The sequence below is a fragment of the Oratosquilla oratoria genome, chromosome 14, assembly GCF_046742065.1.
Source record: "Oratosquilla oratoria isolate Oo_2021 chromosome 14, ASM4674206v1, whole genome shotgun sequence".
Classification (NCBI taxonomy): domain Eukaryota; kingdom Metazoa; phylum Arthropoda; class Malacostraca; order Stomatopoda; family Squillidae; genus Oratosquilla; species Oratosquilla oratoria.
In genome coordinates this window covers 23,524,050-23,537,139 of record NC_134790.1, presented here as the reverse complement: position 1 = coordinate 23,537,139, position 13,090 = coordinate 23,524,050, and positions in this window count along the sequence as shown.

Genomic DNA, 13,090 nt, shown 5'->3' with positions numbered 1-13,090 from the left:
TCTCTCTGTCTCCCCTCTCTCTCTCTCTCTCTCTCCCTTCTCTCTCCCCCACTCTCTCTATTTCTCTCTTCTTTTTTATTTTCTTTCTTATCAATCTTCTTTTTCCTTTTTTCACATTTTTTCCTTTTTCGTTTTCTTTCTTCGGGATTTTTGGATTAGATTCCCCACGCCGCTCTCTTTCGTAAAACTTTAAGAATCGAAGCGTCAAAAATGACATGTTATGAATTATTTTCGAAAATTTTGCTCACTCCCCGCATGGGGCGAGTGTGAGTTAGCACCCCGTCCTGAACCGCATTTCTTCAGACCGAGGCCCAACTCTAGCTTCAGGGAAAAAAAAAAAAAAAAAAAAAAAAAATAATAATAATAATAAAAAATAATAAATAAACACATAAAATGTACTCTTCCCTAACTTCGGACTACCGTTAAACTATTGTATTCAGCTGCCGTCAAGTGATTTTAATTACTTGTGGGATGCCTTAGTCAATAGCAAAGAAGGTAAACCTCCCTTAATTACTCCTGCTTTCATTCCTAATCTTCTTCTTAACCTTTCTTTCCTTATTTCCTTTCCTCTGAGATATCCTCACCAATTTATCTCGCCCAGTAATACAGTATTTACTCTTTTTCCATTCTTTTCGTTTTTTCTTTCCGTTAGCTGTTTCACTTTCTATTTTTATTTTCATTTGGTTCTTATGTGATTTGGATATCTTCCTTTTGTTTGTCGTCCTTTCCTGCTGTCTTTTTTAATTTTTTTTTTATTTTATATTTTTTTTTTTTTTTTTTTTTTTTTTCGTATAGTCTTCGTCATCGTCTCATTCCTTACTCACCATTTTGTGTTTATTTCACTTTGTCTATTTATTTATGTTTATTATTTTCGTTTAATTGGCTAATTCTAACCCTGGCCATTCGAATGTTGCGTATAACCTGTGCTTATTTGTATTTCTTATTTTTTCATTGTATTTTCATCTATTTTCATCCTAATTTAATTTTATTTCATTCAGTTTTGTTATTTTATTTGTATATTATTAATTATATTTTATTTTATTTCATCTTATTTTGTGTTTATTTTTAATTTATTTAATTAGAATTTTTATTCTTATCTTTACAGCTTCCTACTTTCCCTTTCTTCCCAAATATATTTTCTTTAAACGTGAACTTGAGTTACACGGGAGATTGTTATTCCTCCCCCCCCCCGTTTGTCTCCCCCAACTCCCCCCCCCCGTTTGTGTCTTCCCCCCCCCCCATAAATGGCGGGATGCAAGGATGAGCACGGGGTCGGGGTGGGGGCTGAGCTGAAAATTTTTAAATGGTAACCATACATACATATACCAAAGGGTTTTTCCCCTTACACGGGGGGTAGCCAAATGGTAACCGGAGGAAAATATATAAAGACGTGCCTTGCTTCCTACGGGTCACTCTGATTAAGTCTATCTCACAAGACGATTTATTTATATATCTATTAATTTTTATTATTTATTTTGTTATCATTATCGTTATTGTCATTATTATTATTATTGATTCAATTGTATTCTTGTTTTTTATTTTATTTATTTTTATTTTATTTTATTTTTATTTTTTATTTATGTATTTCTACATTTTATTTATTGATTGGTTTATTTCGTTTTTATTTATTTATTTATTTATTTATCTATTGCATATACCTCGTTATGGACCGAAAGGTCTCCTGTCGGTCATCTTGTTTTCATTATTGTACATAAATACATACATACATATACCAAAGGCTTTTTCCCCCTTATAAGGCATAAAAACCACTCCCACCCATTCCATCCCTATTCTACTCCACTCCACTCCACCCTTTTCCTCCCTCTTATCTAGGCACCTCCTGGATGACGGGTCATCCCTGCATCTCGCCCACTGTCCTGGGTCAGAAGCAGTGTCGCAAGACACAGCACATCCACAGCGAGGTAACTTATCGTAACTCGATATACTCGGTTTACTCTACATGGAGGAATGTGTCATGTGTGTCGTGTCACGTGTGTCCAACGTTTCTTTTTCCTTATCAACAAAGAATTACATACGATTACAAGGGAAGAACATGCCGACAGGAAACCTTTTGGTCTATAACTAGGACGGATGCAGAGAAAAAATAAATTGAATAAATAAATAAGTAAATAAATAGATGATAGTAAGCAGATAAATTTTAATGGTTTATAATAGATAATTCATAAATGAATAATGAAAATAAACACATAATAATGAATAAATGAATAAAACAAAATAAATTGCAGGTATTACAGCATATTGGATAGGTGTTTATCTTAAAGGTCAGATATCAACAGATATACCATTCGCTAAAAATCATCGTATTGCTCGAAAAAGTACTTTTTAAAAGCATACAAATAAAGTTTTTACCTATTACAGAAGAATTTATTCAAAAAATTCACTTTTAATTGCGCCTCGCATACCACTTTTCCGAAGTCTAGATATTCAGAATAACAATATTGTTTGTTTGGCAACTGTGACGTCACGAACGCGGAATTCCCCGAACCTTTCCCGAAGCGCACGGGCGGAATGTTTCGAATAGCAGACGACGCAATGAAATGAAGACAAAACAGTTTTTTGCCAAATTTGATAAAGATGTAGATGGTGGAATTATATAGAATACTGTCAGTATGTTTTTTTATGTACATTAAACTGTAAATACAAAAAGTTATGGAAGTCTTGATATCTGACCTTTATAGGTCAGATATCAAGACTTCCATAACTTTTTGTATTTACAGTTTAATGTACATAAAAAAACATACTGACAGTATTCTATATAATTCCACCATCTACATCTTATCAAATTTGGCAAAAAACAGTTTTGTCTTCATTTCATTGCGTCGTCTGCTATTCGAAACATTCAGCCCGTGCGCTTCGGGAAAGGTTCGGGGAATTCCGCGTTCGTGACGTCACAGTTGCCAAACAAACAATATTGTTATTCTGAATATCTAGACTTCGGAAAAGTGGTGTGCGAGGCGCAATTAAAAGTGAATTTTCTGAATAAATTCTTCTGTAATAGGTAAAAACTTTATTTGTATGCTTTTAAAAAGTACTTTTTCAATGATTTTTAGTGAATGGTATATCTGTTGATATCTGACCTTTAAATGAATCTTAAAACTTCGAACTGTACTACATTGCACTGGCTCTGCATGGTTGGGGAAGTTGTTTCTACCCACTTCCAAATGAAATCTACTTCCTGACAATTTGAGACCATTATTTCTTGTCTGATTTGCATTCAGTGTGAAAATTTCGTCACTTTCGATGTAAATTCCATTTAGAATCTTAAAGACTTGTATCAAATTACCCCTGAGTCTACGCTTTTTTAAGGAAACTAGTTTCATGTGTTTTAGTCGATTTTCGTATTTCTGATATTTGGAATCAGTTTTGTACCGTTGTACTTTTTCCAGTCTATCAATGTTTTTAATGAGATTTGGTGACCATATGAAAACAGCATATTCCAAATGTGGACGAACTAACGATTTATATAGATTGTTAATGACAGATAGACTTTTAGAATAAAAAGATTGCCCAATCAGTCCTAGAATCTTATTTGTTTTTTCTGAGGCGGAAATACACTGTTTAGATTATTTGAGATCTTTACTGATAATTACGCCGATATCATTTTCAGTATCCACTTTTGTTAACGAATTTCCAAATAACATGTAATCGTACTTACTGTTATTTTTACCTATGTACAAAACCTTACATTTAGTTGTGTTAGATTTAATTAGCCACCTTTCAGACCATTGCTGTAGTTTATGAATACCTAATTGGTTTAAGTAATCATTTGCCATTCAGCACTGTTTTGTATCATCAGCAAATTTATAGACAATAGATTTCAGTCCATGGTCTATATCATTTATATATACTATAAATAAAAGTTGCCCAAAAACGGAATCCTGAGGAACTCCACTCGTAAATTTTTTCCATCTAGAAGTTTTGCCATTTAGAACAACTCTGTTTATGATCGTTTAACCAATTACTAGTCCAGCTTAATAGTTTACCACTTATTCCGTTTGAAGCTAATTTAACAAGTGGTCTTTCGTGCGGGACAGTATCAAAAGCCTTTGGAAAGTCCAGATATATTAAATACATATTGTTTCTTTTGTCATAATTTGAGATGATTGTGCTGTAGAATTCAAGTAGGTTGGTCATGCAAGAATGCTGGCTATCATTTATTAAACAGTTATTTTCTAAATAATTTCAGAAAATATCTCTGATAGTTTCTACAATTTTCCTACGATTGAGGTTAATCTTACAGGCTTGTAGTTCATCGGCTTTTTTTGTTACCCTTTTTGAATATGGCGTAACGTTAGCTAACTTTGATTCTCTTGGGACATCCCATCCCATCTGAGATTTTTTCTATGCATGTATGTATATACTAATCAGTTTTATCTATCTCTCTACCTGTTCAACCTGTTTCTCTTGTCTACCTGGTTTCTGTCCATGTATGAACCATCCAATCTATCCATTTCCATTCTTATTCCCTTTTATTGCATTCCTCCTCCTTCTCCTCCGTTACTTAACTCTGCTCATTTGTCTTTCCTTCTTTCATGACTTTTTCCTTTCCCCCTCCTCTTTTTCTTTCAGTTCTTTCACCTTTCTTTCCCCCTCTTTGTCAGTCTCACTTTTTGTCTATCAGCCCGTCTGTCTGTCGTTCAGTGAGCATAGTCCTTTCTCCCTCTTTTGTCTCTCCTTGTATGCATTTATATGTACATGTGTGCGTACGTGAGGTATGTACGTATGTGTCTGTTTGTCTGTTTTTACTATATTCCCTTTCTCTTATTCTCCTTCCTTTCTTGCCCTTTCTCATTATTTTCTGTTTTTCTCTCTTTCTCTTCCTTTATTGCTTCCTTTCCATCCCCCATCTTATACCATTAGCAGTCATCCCAGCGTGTGATTGACAAGCCCAATCCATTGAGTTTTTTGACTGAAAGAGTGGTAAAGATTGGAAGCTGTCACCTGCGGCGACTGCATCAGCAGGAAGTTTTCCTCATCATCGCTTCGGTTGAAAAAAAAAAAAAAAATCTTATTTAATTTTCGGTTTTATTTATTCATTTATTTATTTTTGTCTTTGTTTTATTTTATTCTTTGTTTTTCTTATCTTGTACGTCTTTGCCCATCTTCCTTTCTACTTATTTTCTTTTTTCATATCTCCACTTATCTTCTTATTCGTTCTCTCTTCTTTTATTTAATATTTCTTTGTGTTCCTTCTCCCATCTTTTTCTATTTTAATTTTCTTTAGACTCTTCCTCGTCTCCTCTTTCTCACTTTCTCACACCATTTAGCTCCCGATTCTCACGTGTCCATATAGTCGTTTCTTCCTCATTTCTTCATGGCTCGATGGTCTTTACGGCTCCATCCAGTGCCCTCTCCTTTCTCACCCCTTTCCCTCTTCCCCTCTTGCCCCTTCCCTTGCCCTTCCTCCTCCCTCTCCTCCTCCATTCCTTTACTTGCACGTTGCCTCTCCGCCATTTTTTTGGCTATGTGCTCCTTTTTATGATTATTTGTGAGAAGGCTATGGCAAAATGTAAGGATTTTTTTGGGTCCTTTATGGACTTGGTGAAAGTTTATGACAGGGTAGATAGGAAGACACTGTGGGAGGTATTGCAGAGATATGGGATTGGGGGAACGCTGTTAAGGGCAGTCAGGATTTTTTTTACGAGAGCAGTGGAGCCTCTGTTAGAATTGGAAATGGAGAGAGTTAGCGGTTTGAGGTAAAGGTGGGGCTGCGTTAGGACTGTGTCATGTCGCCATGGCTGTTCAATGTTTATATGGATGGGGTGGTGCAGGAGGTGAATGCGAGGGTGATGGGCTGGGAAGTAAGCCAGTTGCTGTTTGCGGATGACACTGCTCTTGTGGTAGGGGCAGAGGGGTGATTAAGGCAGTTAATGACGGAGTTTGGGAGAGTATGTGATTGGAGAAAGCTGAATGTAAATGTGGATAAAAGTAAGAAGAGAGGATCGCAACGTGTTGGAAGTCTTAATTAAAGGAGAGAGGCTCGAGGAAGTGCGTAGTTTGGGGTTGCATGTGGCAGGAAATGAAAGAATGGGGATAGAGGTAAATTGTAGAGTGAGAGAAGCAAGTAAATGTCTGCTGGATGCAAAGAGAAAATTATATGAAGGGGTGATTGTGCCGACGACACAATGTGGGGCGGAGACTTGAAGTTTGAGAGAGACAGAAAGGAGAAGTTTAAATGTGTTTGAGATAAAGTGTTCGAGAAGTATGATAAGGGTTACAAGATTGGATAGAGTAAGAAATGAGGAGGTGAGGAGGAGGAGAACGGGGGTGGAAAAGGAGATGGTACATAAGGCTGATGAAAGAGAGTTGGGATGGTTTGGGCACATGGAAAGAATGAGTGAAGAAAGATTAGCAAATGAAGTCTGGAAGGCAGAGCTGGATGGAGTGAACTTGAAGGGACGACCGAGGATGATATGGATGGATGGAATGAAAGGGACGTTGAACAAGAGGGGAATGACTGTTGAATAAGGAAGGGAGAGGGCAGGAGATACGGGTGAGTGGATCATGGCTGTGTATGGATGATAACTTGAAGCAGCAAGAAGGGATTTCTCCCCGTCTTCCCTATTTTCCGCACGAGAGGACGAAGAGGGAGGGGGTTCACCGATTAAGTGAAGCGTTCTTGCTCTGTATGTACTGTGTCTTGCTGCATTGCATCTGAACCACGCAGTAGGCAGGCAACAGGAATGATCCTTCATCCACGAGGAGCTAACATGAATAGAGAGCAAGGGTTGTGAATGGGAGTGGAATGGGTGGGAGTGGGTGCATGCTTTTGGATGTCTCGCTTATAAAGGGGAAGAAGCCCTTGGTATACAGATAGATTAAGTATTATTATTGTTAACGTTATTATTATTAATATTATTGTTATTATTTGTTATTTTTATTGTTATAATAAGATGGCCCATCTCCTCCTCCTCCTCCTCCTCCTTTTGTTGCCTTCTGTACGGGTTAATTGTCCTCTATTTTTTCAGTTTCGTCTACAATATATATATATATATATATATATATATATATATATATATATATATATATATATATGTATGTATATATATTTGTATGTATACAGTACATATATTTTTGTTTCTATTTTGCATAGGCTACACCTTTTCGTTCTTGCACGTTTTCTGTCGAATATTTGTCTTTCGTTCTCTTTATCTCTATGTGTTTGTGTGTGTGTGTGTCCGTATGTATCTTTTTCTGGATCTCTATCTTCTCTTTGTGTCTCTGTTTTTGTCTATCTTTGTCTGTCTGTCTCCATCATCCTTTTTCTTCTGCTCTCTCCCTCTTCCTCCTCTCTCTCTCTCCTTCTCCTTCTCTCTCTCCCTCGCCTCTCTCTCCCCCTCTCTCTCTCTCCCTCTCCCTCCCTACCTCCCTCCTTCTCTCTCTTTCTCTCTCTCTCTCTCTCCCTCTCCCTCCCCCTCTACCTCCCCCTCTCCCTCCCTACCTCCCTCCTTCTCTCTCTTTCTCTCTCTCTCTTCTTTCTCTTTATCTCCCACCTTCCGTCCGTACCCGCTGAGGCGTTGATCGCTTCCCTTCCCATTTCTTATTTTCTCTGTCATTTTCTCCTCCTGATATGCTCCCACGCCAATTCTCCTGACCACCCGGCTCCTCCCACTTTTCCCCTTTCTTTCTTCCCTCCCCTCCTTTGACTCCGCTTCCCTCCTCTTCCCTACCCCTCTCTTCCCTTCCCTCCTTTTCCCTTCCCGCCTCTTCCCTTTCCTTTTCCTGTCTCATTTCTCCCGTTTCCCTTCTTCCCCCATTTCCCCACTTCCCGTACACCTCCCTTTCTCCCTCTTCCCCCCTTTCCTACCTCTTCCCTCCCCCATCTTTGCATCCACCGCCACACGGTAGGCCACGGAAAGAGTCCCGTTGGTATGGATAAGATAGCCTGGCGGCAACTAGAATGAAAATAATAATGCAACATGGTATGGCAGGATCTCTCTGCCCCTCCGCTCTCTCTTTATTTTTCTCTTTCTCGCTCTCTTTCATGAATCTCTTTTTTTGTCTTTCTTTTTTCTTTCTTTTTTTACTTTCTCCTGGAAAGAATAGTTTGTCAGTATCTGAGATGAAACATTTGTAATCTAGCCTGCAGCAAAAATAGATAAATAAATAAAATAGGTAAATAAAATAAGATAAAAACAAAATAAAGATAAAATGAAATAAAGTGAAATGAAGTAAAAACAAAATAGAATGAACCAGTAAAAGAAAATAGACATGACAAATGTACACAATAAGATAAAAAGAAAAAAAATGAAATGAATAAGAAAAACATATGAAATAGATAAAAAATAAAAAATCATCGAGGAGTCGCTATATTGTTGTTGTTGTTTTTGTTGGAAGAGTTTTGATCACGAAGTTGGTGCCTAGGATCCCGAACTCCAGCAGCAGAGCCAGGAACACCGAGGACAAAGAGTCTGTGAAGCGCCCGAAGGAAGTGTGCGTGTGCGTGTGCGTGTGTGGAGGCTTACAGGAACACTCGTCTTTGCGAAGACAGTACCCAGTGCCCAAAGCCACTGGACAACAGCAACAATAACAACAACAACGAGCTTTACGAGGACAGTCACAAAAGCCAGTGCTCAGTAACAAGAACGATATCGACAACGATTAGCTTTGTAAAGACAGTACCAAAAGCGAGTGGACTACAACGGCAACAACAGTAACAATATTACCGACGACAGTGACGACAAAGAAAACAACGACAAGAACGGCGACAGTAACGTGAACAGCAACAACAACAACAGCAACGACAACAACTGGAGGAGGAGGAGGAGGAACGGGGACAGCATGAGCAGTGATAAAAGAAGGAAAAGTAGCAGAAGGAGCAGGAGGAGGAACAGTTAGAAGAGGAGTAACAGGAGGGAATAAAGAAGGAAGAGCAGGAGGAGAAAGAAAAGGAGGAAAAAGTGGAGCAGGAGGAGGAAGAGGAGCAAAAGCAGCGGGAGATGGAAGTAAAAGAAGAGGTGGAAGAAGACAGTAAAATGAAGAGGAACAGCAGGAGAAAGAAAAGAGAAGTAGCAGCAGCAGTGGGAGGAAGAAGAGGAGGAGGAAGAAGAAGAAAATGAGGAAGAGGAGCAGGAGGAGGAGGAAGAAGAGGAGCACAAATGATCAAGGGCCAAAACAGTCAGTGGTCTCAGGTTTGCTTGACTGCAATGGGTGAACACTAAACGCGTTTGTGTTATGGAAATCGGTGAGTTTCCCAGAAGCGTCAGAACTGGCGGGAGGATCACGATACGGTAATTTGGTGTTTCGTTGGAGATAACCAGCGTTTCTATCCACTATTACCCCGGAGAAGCGAAAACATGTGGACACTTAGAAGTGGTAAAGAAGAGAGATTTAGAGAGGGAGAGTAGAAGTAGAAAAATATCTTCTTCATCTTCTATTATTTTGTATTCCCAGTCATAAGGGAATGCTGTGCGACTCTAGTCCGTATGGGGTGTCGATAAAGGCTTCCCTTCCCCCTTAAGATATATCTCAATACGTGTTTCGAAATGGAAAAATCAGTTGAGGGAGAAGACGGACTCCAGTTGACCAGCGCTTCTATCCGTGCGGACAATGTAGTATGTGGGAGCGATACCAGAAAGGCATCCACATGGCCATGAGGCAGGGGCCTCTCTTGGCTGAATGGGATAGTCTGTCAGCAACAAAAATAAATCCTTCAAAGCTTTCAAAACGATTCGTGTAAGAGTAAGTTAATCTCTTCGCTTTCATGTGGTTTCCATGGAGTTCAATTAAGTCGCTTGGCGGCAGCTAGGCCAGAAAGAAAAGTATTGCTTGATAGGTAGGTAGGTAGGTAGGGCAAGGGAAGGAATGGAGTAACACGGGGAGGGAAGGAAGTGAAGCTAAAAGAGTAAAATATTCAACATGCTTTACAACAAACAAAATAAATGCATGAATAAATAGATAAATAATTTAAATAATAAAAACCGGGGATACATGAACACAAAAGACTAACACACACTAAAACTTTACAAAAAAAAAAAAAGTGAGGTGAAGAAAAGAGAAAAAAAAAGGAAGAAAGAAAAGAGATAAAAAAAAAAGAGAGACGAAGCTGGCGCGGAAGCTACCGCACAAGGGAAATAACGGGATGAGCTGCAAAATGCAACAGCTGGACCATCCGCACAATGTCAACAACAGCCTCAGCTGCACAAACAGAATAGGGCAAGAGACCAGTCCACTGTGGCCAGCACAACGGTCTGCCTGCAAGTCCGAGGCGGCCTTAAGTCCGCAAAGTTCGCGAAATCCGCGGAGGCCATGAAGTTCGCGAAGTCTACGACTTTTTGCGAACTCCGCAAACTCCACATAGTCCACAATAAATCACAGGTCCACATCATCCGCAAAGTCATAGAATTTCGCAGCATTTGTGAGTCTCAGAAAGTCCATAGATTATATAAAAAACGTATAGCGCTCAGGGTCCGCAAGGGTCCGCATACATTCGCAAACTCTGCAATTTCCGCAAAGTCAACAAAGTGCATTTCATCTGTCTCCGTACCCGTTCCTCGTTTGTGAAGCGAGGGGGGAGGGGAGGGGCTGTTATATCCTGTCTTGATAAACCTCTTTTCTGGGCCAAAATGGCGTTAATCTTTTTCTTTTCCTTTTCCTTTTTCTGTCTGTTTGTCTGACTCTAGGTTACTCCATTCAATCACCTGGCGACGAGAGAGTTATTTTGAACCCAGTCCGTGTATTTCAACTGTTCCACGCTGCATCAAAAAGCATATGAATAAAATTATATATGCGTGCCTATATATGTATTTATGTATATATGTGAATATATGGATGTATATATGTCTACACACACACACATATATATATATAGTGTGTGTGTGTATACATATAAATATATCTGTGTGTGCATGTATGTAGATGTATGCAAATACGCATATGTACATATGCATGAATATATATGAGTGTATGCATACTGTATATGCACACACATGGTGCAAGTATGACTGTCCTCATGTCGTCTGTCTACTTTAATTCACAATCAGTTCTTGTGTGACTTGAAAACATATATATTCACTAAGCCATGTATGCTTTAACAATATGTTATTTCTATTTTAAGATTATTTATTGTTATTGAAAATAACGGTTCGTAAACTCCAGATCAGTTATTAATTGTGTTGACTCGATACAGGCGTGGAAGTTTAGTTTAGTCAAGTTAGATTGTTAACCAAATTAATAACCTTGTTATAACTTTGACGCAAGAAAGTCACTGTCAAAACGAAAATAAGGAGAAGCATAGTATTTTTCTTTAGTTTATATCATATCATTAAAAACTTTGTGACATATTGGAGAGTGTTGGAGATATAGGGAAAGGATGTGTGTCAAATTACATATATTCACATATATTATATGATACATAATTATGGAAAATTTTCATTTTCTATGACCATATTGTACAAGGTGCAGGGATGACCCGTCATCCAGGAGGTGCTAAGATAAGAGGGAGGGTGGAGGGGTGTGGAGTGTATTCAGGGATGGAATGGGTGGGAGTGTTTTTATGCCTTTTCCTTTTTGGCTACCTCCCTTGAAAGGGGGAAAAAGCCTTGGTATATGTATGTATGACCATATGTACTTCCTGTGATATTGTGTTGTCTAATTGTATATACATGGATGGGGTAGTGCGAGAGGTAAATGCAAGGGTAGTGGGTCAGGGATTGGAGATGGTTAAAGAAAATGGAGAAAAGTGGGAGGTGAGCCAGCTGTTGTTTGCGGACGACACTGCGCTTGTGGCAGGATCGGAGGAGGGATTGAGGAAGTTGGTGAGTTTGGGAGAGTGTGTGATAGAAGAAAGCTCAAGATAAATGTGGGTAAAATTAAGGTGATGAGATGTACAAGGGGTGAAAGTGGCAGTAATCTGGAAGTGAGCATTAAGGGAGAGCAACTGGAGGAAGTGAATATTTTTGGATACTTGGGTGCAAATGTGGCAGGAAAAGGTGGAGTAAAGGTGGAGGTAGAATGTAGATTGAGAGAAGCGAGTAAATGCCTTGGTGGATTAAAAAGTGTAATGAGGAATAGAAATTTGGGAATGGATGCTAAGAGGAGACTGTATGAAGGAGTGATTGTGCCAACAGCACTGTATGGAGCAGAAACATGGAACATAAGAGAGGAAGAGAGAAGGAGCTTGAATGTGTTTGAGATGAAGTGTCTGAGAAGTATGATGGGGGCTAGGCTTGATAGTGTGAGAAATGAGGAGGTGAGGAGGAGAACAGGGGTGGAAAGGGAGTTGGGAGATAGGGTTGATGAAAGAGTATTGGGATGGTTTGGACACATGGAAAGAATGAGTGAAGAAAGACTAGTAAAGGAGGTATGGAAGGCAGATGTGGAGGGAGTGAACATGAGGGGACGTCCTAGGATGAGATGGATGGATGGGGTGAAGGGGGCTTTGGGGAAGAGGGGAATGTCTGTTGAGGAAGGACGGGAGAGGACAGAAGACAGGGGTGAATGGAGAATGGTTGTATATGGAAGATGTTGTGATGCATGAGGTGGAATGGGCGGGGGGGATGGGGGGTGAGGTAGTGTGTGTGAGCAAAATTTTGACGCAGCCCGAAGGGATTTCTCTCCGTCCCCTCCTTTATATGGGGGGACGGAGAGGGGGGGTCGCCGATTTAATGAAGCGGCCTTGCTGTGGATGTGCTGTGTCTTGCGACACTGCTTCTGACCCAGGGCAGAGGACAGGGTGTAGGGATGACCCGTCATCTAGGAGGTGCTAAGATGGGAGGGAGGGTGGAGGGGTGTGGAGTGTTTTCAGGGAAGGAATAGGTGGGAATGATTTTATGCCTTTTCCTTTTTCGCTACCTCCCTAGTAAGGTGGAAAAAGCCTTGGTATATGTATGTATGTATGTATATATATTTATATATATATATATATATATGTATTTATATATATATATATATATCTTGTATATATATATGTATTTATATATATATATATATGTATATATATATATATATATGTATATATACGTATATATATTATACTGTATATATATATATATATATATATATATATATATATATATATATACTGTATATATAATGTATATATATATAGATATGTATACACAAATGAATT